Source organism: Macrobrachium rosenbergii, chromosome 3 (assembly GCF_040412425.1).
Source record: "Macrobrachium rosenbergii isolate ZJJX-2024 chromosome 3, ASM4041242v1, whole genome shotgun sequence".
Classification (NCBI taxonomy): domain Eukaryota; kingdom Metazoa; phylum Arthropoda; class Malacostraca; order Decapoda; family Palaemonidae; genus Macrobrachium; species Macrobrachium rosenbergii.
In genome coordinates this window covers 55,750,026-55,764,540 of record NC_089743.1, presented here as the reverse complement: position 1 = coordinate 55,764,540, position 14,515 = coordinate 55,750,026, and the positions used below count along the sequence as shown (strand labels likewise).

At 34.9% G+C, this 14,515-nt stretch overlaps 1 non-coding gene across 1 annotated transcript; it reads left to right on the top strand.

Moving 5' to 3' along the window:
* The first annotated feature begins 1,991 nt into the window (after positions 1-1,991).
* TRNAL-UAG (transfer RNA leucine (anticodon UAG)) lies at positions 1,992-2,073 on the top strand. Its single transcript has one exon. It is a non-coding gene; the product is annotated as a tRNA-Leu (tRNA).
* The last annotated feature ends 12,442 nt before the right edge of the window (positions 2,074-14,515 follow it).

Here is a 14,515-nt window from a genome sequence, read left to right as displayed (position 1 = left end):
TTGATACCCTGCTGATGATCCTTTTGTGGAGTTATATGAAGCGGCTAATGTTGTGGAAGTTTTCTGCCCAGACGATTAAACGGTTTAAGTATGAATGTGGCACTGACCATTGTGTTTTTTCACAGAATCCAGCCTCTTGTCTCTTTCAAGAAAAATTGGATACATATACATACACACATATATATATACACATACATACATACATACATACATACATACATACATACATACATACATACATACATACATAATATATATAACTTGCTGCCTCATAGCTAATAACCCTTCTTCCGAGAATTATGGTAGAATTTCATAAAGATCACATAATTGTACTTGCTAAATATAAGCGTATGTACTTAGGATCACCTATGAGCTCAGAAAAGCAAAAGGCTCTGATAAATGCAGTAGAATAGTGCGTGCAGCAAGTGAGAGTGCAGGTGACAGTAAGAATCCTGCGAAGGATATAATCACACGAGGCTGACATAAACGACACATTATGTGAAGTTAGGGCTGACGTATGGTAATGATTTTAATGTGGGTTTATGAAATACTTAAGACTCTATGGATCATTTGTATGGGGAAGAGGGTTCATCTTGCTTTAGCGTTAATAGAATATAAGTGGAAATGACTGCTGTCTGTTCTCATTTCTTTGGCAACCCTCCCTCGGGGAAAAACACACCCGAACACTCTTGCTGATGCACAGACACACAAATACACACACACACACACACAAATACACACATGCACACAAGTACGCATCACCTTCGATTACAGACAGCCGTTGTCAGAATGACAAGTGACGCGTGCCAAGACAGTGAACATCATAGTCAACGTGACTAAGATGTTTTAGCCTCGTGGAACCGGCATCTTTGGCAACACGTGGCATCTATCGTTTGAGACGCGAAGAAAGCATGAGTGCCACTTCCCGAACTCGAGACCAACATATCTCAAAATTAAACGGCGTGACGGACAGAGATAGGGAGAGACGGACAGAGATAAGGTGTTGGCTTTTCAGTCCTACAGTTCTGTATTGGATGCCCATAGCTTGTTCTTCATGAAAATTCATGGCAGTTTGTTGAATTGTTATAGGTACTTTTCTACGTCATTATAGTAATTTCGAGTTCATTAAAAAAAAAAAGTATTGTATACTACTATGCGCCTTTTATGACGTTTACATTCGTCGTAATATTTTAGTATTCGTTAACATTTCCGTATAATGGAGTCATTGACATATTTCTCTATTTAAAATAAATGTATATGTCAGTAACCTAGATATATAATATGAATTACAAGTGTATCCGTTTACTAAACTAATGAATACCGTGAAACAGCAATGACAGGAAGGGGGAAATATATTTTATGATAGGAAGAAACAGAACAGTTGACAAAACGCTGCAGCTGTAATGGGATTCGATCTTCTTGGCAGACTTAAACTGTGGAGGAAGTCTGAAGGCCAGGCGGATGAAGGGGGTAGCCGAGAGGGACACCGGGGACGGGTGTGAGTGTGTGTGTGCGTGCGTGTGTGAGGGGCAGTTGGCACTTGTTTCGTCTTAGCGTGGCACGGTGCCTGGTGCTGACAGACTGTATGACGCCACGACTCTTGCTTTGATAAGCTTGTGATTCCTCTCCTTAGACTTTTTCTTTCTTTTCTTTGCTACTCTTGCGGCTGATTTAAAGGGATATTTCATGTTAAGACGCAGATCTTTTGGAACTTGTACGTATTGAAATTTGAGTTTCTGTCAGATTTTATACAGAGCATTAATGTGAAAAGCAAAAATTTCCATCATGATGCTATGCAACTTCAGTACACATACCGGTTATAAGAGCATTTAGTTATTGACATCGCAAATGTTCTTATGTGCTGCACATATGTTGCAAAGGGAAATTTTTATTCCTTACATCGATTCAAATTCATCCAAACTGTCTCATTTACCCTTAATTTTATCAGTATAAGCGTCTATATAAAAATATATTTCACATGCAATCACGAAGGTAGCGTGGCCGAGTGGTCTAAGGCGCTGGATTTAGGCTCCAGTCTCTCAGGAGGCGTGGGTTCGAATCCCACCGCTGCCATAAAATTTTTTATGCGGAATGATAATTGATATCTACTGTACATAGGCTTTTATACTTTGCGTAACTTACCTGTCTTTCTCCTTACGGTTTTCTACATGTTAGGGCTTCAGACAAATTATCTTCCCATTATTTTATCATAAATCTTACAATATTGATATTAATTATTTATAATGTGGCAGCGACCACTGTTGAAATATTATTATTAAGTAAGATATCATCATAGGTTTTATTTTAATAGCCACATTCTTTTTCTTGCCGCAAATGAGACCTACCCCAAAAAGAAGTGGCTTCATAGAAGAGCAGGCCAACTATTAAGATGATGTCAGTTCATTTGATTGTGAGTCTTTGATGCAGATAAGGTGATTTACCGAAAGAATAACACTCTGTTACATCAGAACTGTATTTATGGTATGCATCTGGCCATTATTTCCCAGTCAATTTCTCTTGCACTGATTGATGTAGGTTCGAATGTTACTGCTGCTTTATTTGTTTCGGTCTTTTCGCCCTGATGAAGTTCTTCTTTGAGGACTACTTACTGCTGATTAATTTGAACAAGCATTAGTGATAATATTATTCTTATTATACACAGGTAAGCGCATTAGTCACAGAAAATCGTACATATATTTAATAGCCTGTTGCGGAAAAATGGTAGATTCCCTATAAGTGAACAGGACTTTTCCTAAAGTTATCTTAATTCTCTGTTCCTGTATATGCCAGTACACTGTAGAAAAATCAGATAAAATATTATTTATTGTGACTTATGTATTAACGTTTTTTGTTTTAATGATTTCTTGTAGTTACTAGTACTATTTGTTATCTTGATGGGTAACATATATTTTTTGGAATTATAGTACATTTGATCTAATGTGCGCCTGTGTTATGCTTTTGTACTTGATACTCTTTTATCTTCAGGTGGTGGTAGCAATTTAATTAACTCAGTTGTCAAATGTATGCTGTAGCTTGCTAGTTGACTCCTATTATTGCAGTAGAATTCTAGAAAAACAAAATATGAGTATTACTGCGCAATCTAAGAGACAAGGCTTACTTATAAATTACCCGTGCTGCACAGTTCCCTCTGCTTCCTCAAAGTTAGAAGACCCATCACTAAGGACCTGGAAGACATTCCGGGATGCTGCAAAGGATATAGGTGACAGAATAATGGTCTAAGTAGTGTTTATCACAAAACTGATAATAAAAAAATTCAAGCAACCAGCACATCAACAGAACTTTCCGGCCAAGGCCTGTTGACTCTCAGCCTGAAAATCTTACTTCTGCAGCCAAATGAACACATGCATTCATAGTGTTAGAGAAAAATGAAAAATGCTTTATGTGTGGGGAAAGATAAGTGCAAAAAGACAACAATAAAAGCACTTTTCACCTGTCCAAAACAAAATACATGTAAAATTCTTGTTGAAACAGAGAGAGAAAGATAGATGAGAGGTCGTTGCTCAAATTTTGACATAATGTATAAGTCGTTGCACATGAAAAGTTCCCTCAGCTTACAGCACATACGAACGTGAAGGATTTTGTTTTACTACGAAGAACTCGCTGCAGAGATATATCTTCAAAATATGAAACTGTCTGACTTGCTAATAGTCTGTGGTTTATCCCCTGTCATAGTAAAAAGATATTAAAAAAAATACTTTGGAATGATGCAAGCAACTACAAAATTTGCCATTTGAATAGAAGTATTGCCAAGTGATTTGGAGAAAGCTTTTTCCTCTCATACTGGAGAATTTGTAGTAAATAATACACCACACGTTGCAGATGATTATATAGGAAAGAATGTTTATCATGTTTCATTCATTATCAAAAAACACCTACATCGCATAAATCTATGGTGACATAGGAATATAATTCCATAAAATATTGTCATACCTACCTAAACTTGTCTGCGATATGCTGACCTGGATAATGACACCACAACATGAAAATTGATAAAGATAAGTGAAAGTTTCTGATGAGGTTGTATGAAAGGCATTTTCAGTCACACAAGAAATCGATCAGTGTGATGTAAATGGACATGAAAATTTAAATGCTATGGCCTATTATCAACAATAACAGAGTTTGACAGGCAGTGCTCAAACAGTAGCCCCTCTTACAGAATAACTGAATAAGAAATTAGGTGCGTTGAAGAACAGGTCTGCTCAAACGCAATGCATTCTGGAAATAATATAAATCATGGGACCCAAAGAAATGGTTTCATGGAAAAAACACCATTTGGACGCAGTACAGATAGAAAGGGGATTCAACAAAGGGTTCACACATCTGCAGCCCTACCCAAACAAATAAGAAGAAGGACAATCTGTTAAATGGAAGCGCAGAAGTTCCCAACTAGAAGTCGTAACAAACTTGCCAAAATCATGAAGCAAATGATAAGGACCTGCACCAATGCCAGTTGATTTAAACTCCCTTCTGTAGGAAAAAGATAGCTATAAATAATCTCATAAGCTAGACTTTGCCAGGCTGTTAGTAAAAATGCTTCAGAGTGATAGCATCTTGGTACCGACTTGCAAACCCCAAAGAGTGTTTTCAGCTTCGACATTTATTATTGCTGTTCGGGAAGAATAATTACCATACCAAGAGAAAGTTGATAGATGCTGCCAGACTAAAATCTAGATTAACTGCAATATGCAGCGTGCATACACTCTTAATGCATTATATCGCGATTGCCGATGAAATTTGATTGGCTGACTAAATAACTGTATTAAGGCGGGAAATATACGTCAAGGATTGGAAACTACTTGGAAAGGTGGCAGGAATTCTGTCGGATTACTTTCAGGACTTGAGCCGTTCATATAGTTTAAACGTTTTTGACATGTGGCCAAAGATTTGGAGCAGCAGGACTCGGAGACATCATTGAAAGTGGTTTTGTGTTATCTTGCGGTGTGTGTGTGTTTATGTGTGTGCAATTCTTCATGTCCTTCAGTACAATGCTGCTGAACATCTTCACAAGGCTATTAAATATACAGTATTAATGACGGAGAGTTTCCTTTGTTAGATTTTTAAGGTTTAAATGAATATCAGTTGAAGTCAGTATTTAACATTAAATCATTCAGTTTGTAGTTTTATTCGGAGGTCTTTTTTTTTTTACAAAGATTGGGACATGCAAGACTATAGTACAATTAACTGTTATTGTTTTTCCCTAATTGTAAGTTAAATTATTTTCTTCAGAATATGAATTTTATTAGAAATCTCTGCTTGGGAAACAGAAACATCTATTGGGAATCATTATCATGGGAATTTCACTAAGAACTGTTTACTAGGTTTGTTTTTTAGTACAGAATGTTGAACTATAAAATGATAATTCATGAATGACAAAAAAATTCCTGGAGATATTCTAAATATTTTTCATCTCATGGTTCTGCCCGAAGAAATTACTTTCGTCGTTTATAAAGGTAAACTTGATTCATGGAGTAAGGGTTATGTTAAACTAATGGTGACCTTTTAAGCATAGAAAACGCATAATACCACGGACAGTCAATAATGTGTGATGTGAAATGATGAAGTTGATATATTTCATCACCTTTGAAAAATGAGGGAACAGTTGTGATATGCTGACATTTCTGTTACAATGTATGCTTATATTAACGACTTAGTATACTTTTGCAATGGGTATAATTTATTAAAAAAAATTCATGGATAATGTGTACATTTAAGAGTGATGTTTATTTTCAAAATCTTAGTAAAACACAAGTCGGTGATCTCAGAATGTATTTTCTGTGCCATTTTTTTTTTTTTCAATAAAGCTGACATTATTAAAACTGTTAATAAATATTGGGAACACTAGGTTTATCTTATATATTCTTCGTTAACATAAATAGAGCCCAACTACTACAACTATTTTGTAATAACTCAGTCTATTTTGTTTGAAAGAAAGCTACACATATTTCTTCAAAATTGTCCCATCCACAGTGGAAATAGTAAGTTGTATCGCAGTAACAGTAATCAATTTTAATACTTTGGGACATTTTGATTGAAATGTACAACTTCTCTTTCACCTGACGCCATCGAACATTTGCTAGATTCCCGATGCTGCCAACTCTGAAAATAATACCCTTATGAGATTTGACTCATCGCCTGTTAATGTCATGCCGTTCATAGCTTAAATTTTTCCTGTCCATTATTGGTACTTCAGGCATGATTTGAATGGTTGGAACGTTACCAAGAGCAGGAGATGCGTTTTGTTACATTGTTACATTACTACTACCACTACTGCTAGAGATATAGCAATAGATATGTTTAGTAGCAGTAGTAAAAGTTGCAACAGTGTTATCTTAACGCTATAAACGTTGATAAGAAAATTATTTATGACAAAATTAACTGCACGATTAAAAGTAAAATAATAAAGATCTTAATACAAGTAGTAATAAAAGGCACTAAAATAGAAGCAGCAGCAACAACCACAATACTACTAAAACTCTCCTGTGCAATGAATGTCAAGTAGACACCTTAGATCACTGAGAGATGGCTCTTGGCATCGCTGATAGCATCTGACGTCAAAGCTGCCGGTCAGTTGACTTCGCCGTGACGTCAAGGAATGGAGAAAGGGAGGCAGAGATGAATATGAAGAGGCAGAAATGATTGTTTGTATGTCTCGTGTTACATAGACGTATAAGAATGAATGCAGAAATAATGTTAAGCTTTTTATATCGTCTATTAATTTTTTTCAACCTTTTGAATAGAAAATTGAATCATTCTATTTCAAGTAATCAATGTTTTATTACTTCTACTGCTCTTCCAGTTCGTTTCGTGGTGTGTTTGTTTAAATGATAACATAGGGTTTGAAAGATTTGATTAAGAAAATGTTGTGAACAATATTCAGGATCTCGGTCCACATTTACTTAACCCTTCCTCACGCTATTTTTATTACTGGTATTTTATCTCTCTTATACCTTCCATTTAATGTTTATGATAATTATGATAACGATAATTTGAAATATTAGTATTTGTATTTTTAACTACAGATTATATATCTTTGAAATCTAGATTGTACCCACTTTGTGGGAACTCATTTTGGTAGAATTATAGTGACTTAGTTCTTATGCTCTTAATACCTGCTACGTTTTTAGACTTGCATTTGAAGATCTGTTTATTATTTCAACTTGCATCCGAGTGCCTGTTTTATTTCCTAATTTATTCCTTAAATTCCCAGGCGGATTATAATCCCAGTAAATGGTAATATAGATTTGATCCTAATAATTTTATTTTTGTAAAAACTAATATTTTCTTTCAATTACAGGTGAGTGTTTTGAAAAACTAACTTGAAAGAAAGGACGACTATGGGATACAAAGAGATGAGGAAGTGGTGAGTAGTAAAAGATAAGTTTCTCTCTCTCTCTCTCTCTCTCTCTCTCTCTCTCTCTCTCTCTCTCTCTCTCTCTCTCTCTCGGTAAGTTTTCTGTGAAATTTGCTCCATAAGTTAAAACTATTAAATCTTTTAAAGCGGTCAGGCTGGAAGGGAAATTTTCAGACAGATGTAACGAAAATATACGGTTATTACTCTGGATATCGTTGCAGCAAAAAGCCGTTTTTAATGGAAGAAATTGATGGTGATTGGGATGTAATGAGTTGAAAATGGTTAGAACTGCTGTTTGACCCTGCCGGATTAGCGGAGGCTAGGACTTGAAGGATTGTTGAAAGAGAGAGAGAGAGAGAGAGAGAGAGAGAGAGAGAGAGAGAGAGAGAGAGAGAGATTTATACCTGCAAAGAACAATTTCCCTAAAAGCTGCAAGGCCATAGTGATGAAAGGTCAGGACATGGTTGCTTTAGAGTTGATGGATAGAGGAAGGTTTACGGAATTCACTATGTTACTGTAGCCAGCTATGGGTTAAGAAAGTATTTAGGCAAGATGGTTCTTCGGTTTGTGATCCCCACCAATACTGGATATATCAGTCTGACTCTGTTAATAAGCCAAAAAAGTTACACAAGATTGAAATTTGAAGAAAACGGAAGTTAGACATCAGCGCCAAGTAGGCGCAGTTTATTAACATATAAACTGGATAATACATGGGATAGAAAAATAGAGAAGTAATTCATTTGATTGTTATTGTGCAGTTTTAAGCAAAGAAGAAGATAGAAAATTGCGAGCCTAACCCTTAAAAGCATTATTTGCTAGCTAAGACTTAAAATACATCTGGAAAATAGGATGTCCATTGTTCTATCCGGAATTGTAAAGCCTATAAGATCAATAATGCGTAAATTGAAAGAAAATTACTAATTATTAGACATGTAAAATTTTTTGTACGTGTTCACTAATCATATTACAAACGAGATGTTTAAGAGAAAGTAGATTACAATTATTGTTTATTATGAAATAAATAAAAGATGAGCGTATAAAGTAGAGAGAAAGGAATAAGTGAAGATAGCCAAATGAAAAGGAACAAGAATTTTGCAAGGGAATGAATAGAACATTTCATAAAGCCGAATCTCCGGAAATCAGTTTGTTGCCAATGAAAATAATTTTGTATGTACTCCCATATGTCCAGTTTGGAGTTCAAATTTGTAGTAGATTTAGGAGTTTAATTACCAAGGAAATTGGTTATATTAAAAATGCACTTTTTAAATTTTCTATAAAAGAAAATTATTAAGATGGCTATTTTTCTGTCCGTCCGCACTTTTCTATCCGCCCTCAGATCTAAAAACTACTGAGGCCAGAGGGCTGCAAATTGGAATGTTGATAATCCACCTTCCAGTCATCAAACTTACCAAATTGCAGCCGGCTAGCCTCAGTAGTTTTTATTTTATTTAAGATTAAAGTTAGCCAAGATCTTGCGTATGGCACCGCTATAGGTGCCAACAACAGAGGCCACCATTGGGCAGTGGCTGAAAGTTTCATGGGCCCTGGCTGAGAGTTTCATGGGCTGTGGCTGAGAGTTTTATACAGCATTACACGATGTACAGAAAACTCGATTGCGCCGAAGAAACTTCGGGGCATTTTTTACTTGTTTTATATTTTATTCACTCAAGGGTTATATTCCGTTGTTTTTAAAATTGCCGATTGCGTTATGTTTGTCATATAAAAACCAGATCAATGGAATGACGTCGTCCTTCAGTGAAAGAAATATCAAGCCATGGCCATGAGCTTTCAGTAGCTCAATTCTTGAAATTTCCTTGTAACATACTGGAGATGTTGAGATCATACTTTCAATCGAGTTGAGTTGCGAGGCAATTAGAAATCATGTAAAGATTTCATATTATAGTTTTTAGGTTCAGAAGAATAGTGCCCGGGATTTGAATATCCTCAGAGGTATGGATACTTTATTAGCGACTAAATGTACAAAATATTTTACACCTTTTAATTTAGTTTCTTTGGTCTTTAAAGTAGTTCTGCGTTTTAAGAATAATAGAAAATACAAAGTAACAGGAATATTGTACTGGAGTGTAGTCGGGCGAGTATTTTTATTGATGTAATTTTTTTTCTTGTCTATTATTTATGGCCGGTGGCAATGACATGACTATTGCAACGGCAGTTTATCGTACGCATTTATCAGCGTCTCAGATAATATGTAAATTAGGCAGTGTTTTTACATTTTGTAACACAATGGATCACATTTTTACTACAATAATTCTTCTCTTTATTATTTTGTTCCCCGATTTGAAAAAAAGACTGAATTAAGATTAAGTAAGATGGAAAGTAAAAGGTGAGAGCAAAAGCGAATGGAAAAATTTTTGTTCCCTCCTGCTGACCTAATTAGCTTTTATCCGAACTCGGCTTCCGTGAAATGAGCACCCCTATGGGCTATTCACTTCGAGGGTTTAGTTCGCAAGATTTTCGTCGCGAAATTAGTTTTGTCTTTGGGACGCTGGTAGTCCTAACTGCGTAAATTTTCGTTCTCTCTCTCTCTCTCTCTCTCTCTCTCTCTCTCTCTCTCTCTCTCTCATTTCGAAGACCATCTGCGATGTAATTAAATTTGTCTGACATTTCTCTTCTCTTTTCATCCTTCGAGAATGTCTTGTGTTATTATATTTTAATGAGTTTCATGTTTCCATTCAATATGTTTACGTTTACTGGCAAGGGTGCAGTTTTTTTTTTCAGCATATTTTCGGTGTCATTGGTGTATCTGTATTCATATTGTTCGCTGTTTTGCTGAAAGCTTTCGTGTTTAACTGCCTCATTTCGATTCAGATCTTTACGTATTTCATGAAATTTTTACGAAATATAAGACTGAATGAATTGTTTAGGTGATAGTTACAATACTTACCATTGCACTCTCTTAGGTAAATGCGTTTTTTTTTTTTGCAGACTCTCTCTCTCTCTCTCTCTCTCTCTCTCTCTCTCTCTCTCTCTCTCTCTCTCTCTCTCAGTCAACTGCTGGGGACCTCATTTTATTACAAAGCGAGAGGTCCACGACTTATAAGTTTCTTCCTATCACTTGATGGAATCATTCACCAGGTAATTATCAGACATTCTCCAATAATGACGTATTTCTGCAAAAATTAAGTGAAAGATTGAAAATTCTCTCTCTCTCTCTCTCTCTCTCTCTCTCTCTGTTATGATTTTATTTTCCCAGACCTTTTACAATGAGAGAAATGTTTTTCTCTTCGAGATAGCAAAGACATTTCAATTTCCTTTGCACCTGACCTTGGGGTAAACGCATTTGGCTTAGGTCGTAGGTGTATAACCATGTTCTTTATCTCTCAGCCCCTGGAAAAAAATAAATGCCATTGGTGGAATTTCCGTTGCCGTTTGTTTATTGTGTGCTTTTTTATTTGTTTTCATTCTCTCACGCATTTATTTATAAAGTATATATGTATCTATGTATTAGATAATAAATTAATATGCTTTTGTATTATGTTTTCGATTCTTCGTTAATTTATTTCTTTGGCATGGAGATATATCTAAAGATTATTTTTATTATTATTATTATTATTATTATTATTATTATTATTATTATTATTATTATTATTATTATTATTATTATTATTTGAGTCATTATTCTTACCTGTGATCCATACTCTCAGAAATATACCCATATTCTTACATGCCTTTTATTCGTATTCCTCTTCGGTTTGGATGTTGAATAACTTCGACAGTATGGAAGAAATAAAGTCGAAATTCGAAAATCAGTAGATTCATGATAAATAACGAAGGCTTCAAGATCTACCTGTCATTGCCGCGCCCCGCACACAATCCCAAACAAAAATATTTTATTTGCTACACCAGACACGACTCAGTGGATTACTTCAAATCATTGTCACTATGACTGGAGTTGAGTTAATACCTTTGAATCGACAAGATTTCCACGCATTAATTTCATTATAACTATTATACCAATGCAAAAATTATAATCAGGGGAAACCTTGGTAAATTTCTTTGTAGACTTTTCTTCCCCTTAGTAGAGGTATAAGATAATATTGATGACTTTGGAGATTTCATGGTTGCTTTTGTAATTATAAAATGATGTTTTATTATCATTAGTATCAAGTTTTCCTAACCATAATGTTTAACATTGTTTATTTTGTACCACCTCTTTTCTTGTAAATGGGATACATTACTCTCCATTTAAACCATTATTATAGGCCTACCTTGCCTCCTAGAACCAAAACAAACTGTGTTAGCGACCCCCTCTGCATCGGAACCAACTGTCAAAATAGTGTCTCTCGCATTTCCCAAGATAATTATTTACGGAAGGGACCACATTTGCATCTTTAGGGTGGGTTGGGGTGGTTGAGGCGACTGTTGTCTCTCTCTCTCTCTCTCTCTCTCTCTCTCTCTCTCTCTCTCTCTCCTTCCTGTGTCCTTAAGTTTTGGCTACGTTATTTCACATTAGAACCAAACATCCCCAGTGAAAATATTTGAAGAAAATTCTCAGATGGAGTTTTCGGTCTCAACCTTACATCCAGTAGATTCGATTTCTTGCAGCATGCAGCCCATCCGGTCAGGAGGAAGTAAAGTCTTTTTCAACCTATTCGTATGTATGCATGTCGAAATAAGTTATTAGTCAAAATGATCTCACCCTCACATTACAGCTAAAATGCTGTAATGAAATAATTCCACTGGCCATGATTATCTGAACTCACGCAAAACAGGTATGTAAAGTAAATATATATTTCAAGTTTGATAATAATGGCCAGTAGTGTTATAAATTATTTATTTATACATACATACATATACATATACTGTATATATGTGTGTACATTATTATATATATATATATATATATATATATATATATATATATATATATTATATATATATATATATATATATATATATATATATATATATATATATATATATATATATATATATATATATATATATACACACATTTTCTGCCTATATATATAAAAATGGATGTATGTGTGTTCCAGCATAACTCTGAAACACATTGAGCAATTTCAACCAAACTTGCTATACATATGGCGACTTACTATCTGGAAAAAAGTACTGTGGGCGTAAGACATCGCTAGCACCAAAGGGGGTGGGGGTGGGAAGGGCTTCCCTGAAACGAGCTGGTTCTGCCCGTAGACTTGGTAACTAAATACACTTTATGGGCGTACCATACCTCGTTTCGGTATACATATGACTTTCTATCGGAAAAGAATACTGTGGGGGTAAGACATCACTGGGACCAAAGGGGGTGGGGGTGGGAAGGGGGTGACATGTAAAATAACCAAAAACAACAGATATTAGTGTCTAATCCTTGGTTTCGAGGTCGCTGAAATGAATAGTGACACTCCCGTTGCCATTTAAGTACAAGTTCATCCCCGATAGGGATGGGGAAGGGTGAGAAGGGGTGAAATATAAAATGTCAAAAATGTTGGGCACAGAAATTGAAGCAGCATCTTAACAGGAAAGGGAGAGAGAGAGAGAGAGAGAGAGAGAGAGAGAGAGAGAGAGAGAGAGAGAGAGAGAGAGAGAGGATAGGAAGTGAGAGAGAGAGTAGAGAGGGTGTTAGGAATGAGAGAGAGAGAGAGAGAGAGAGAGAGAGAGAGTTTATCGGTTGTCATTCAGAGGTTTTCCAGGACATCACCAGGTTGGTCAGCTAGTATGTGTATAATGTGTATATATATATATATATATATATATATATATATATATATATATATATATATATATATATATATATATATATATTAACGATCTATCGCTAGAACTTGCGATGTTTTATGTTGTCGTAGAGCTGGAGGAAGGAATGAAAGAAGTTGTCCAAGCACTTTCGTGTATTTCATGGTCAGCTCTACGAATATATATAAATATATATATATATATATATATATATATATATATATATGTGTGTGTGTGTGTGTGTGTGTATATATATATATATATATATATATATATATATATATATATATATATATATATATATATATATATATATATATATATATTCCGTACTCGTGTCTTGCCTGAGCTTTATCTTCCACAAATCTCCACACATCTCCAGCCTCCTTTCTCATATACCCTCTCCAAGTAGGTCTGGGTCCCTCAGATTATTCTGGTGTCATCAGGACCACAGCTGACTCCATCACGTAATGTTCTCCTCAGGGTTGTGCGGAAGCTCTCCCCAATTCCATTTCATCAGTATGTCAGCTCCATATAGAACTTTCATAATTTCCCTTATGGTATCATTTTTAACTCTTAACTTTGCTATCTTTCTCCAAATATTCTTCTTAAAGCTTATTCTCAAATCAACAGAATGTTAATTACATAATTTCATGGTCATGACATAATATGACTCTGTATGGCAATACAGGTCGAAATAGACTAGACTTGATTTCAACTTCGAATGCATTTTCAGTATATTTGATTTTCAGATCTTATTCAGCCTGTCCATTGTTTGATTCGCCTTTTTTAAGTCTTTCCAACTCAAGAGAATTCGTACTGTATACTATTTATTCTTAGATATTTAAAAACAAGCCTTATTGGTCCTTGCTCCATGTAATGTAATTTCGTCCCTTTGTGCTTTATTTTGAATCCTCTCTCCCTAGAAATATAATGATGAATTTAAGCAAGTTAAAATTGCACCTTCTGCATGAATATTCTAAGTTTGTCAACGTTCTGTTGTTACTACTATCTAAACCTTCTTATCTATCTTTGACCATTTTGTGCAGTACAAAATGTATGGGAAGGGCAAACAGCAAAGGTGAAATAGCATTACCTTGTAGCACCACACTATTTGCTGCAAATTCACTTGACAAGCCTCCATAACTAATCATCTGCTTCGCTCATAGATATTGTCTATTTTTTTTATATAATTCACTGGAATGCATAGTGATTCAAAATATTTTATAATATTGGTTCGTTGATGTTGTAAATTCCTTCCCGCAATCAAAGTCAAATATACGTACATACATACATACATACATACATACATACATACATACATACATACATATATATATATATATATATATATATATATATATATATATATATATATGTGTGTGTGTGTGTGTGTGTGTATATATATATATATATATATATATATAT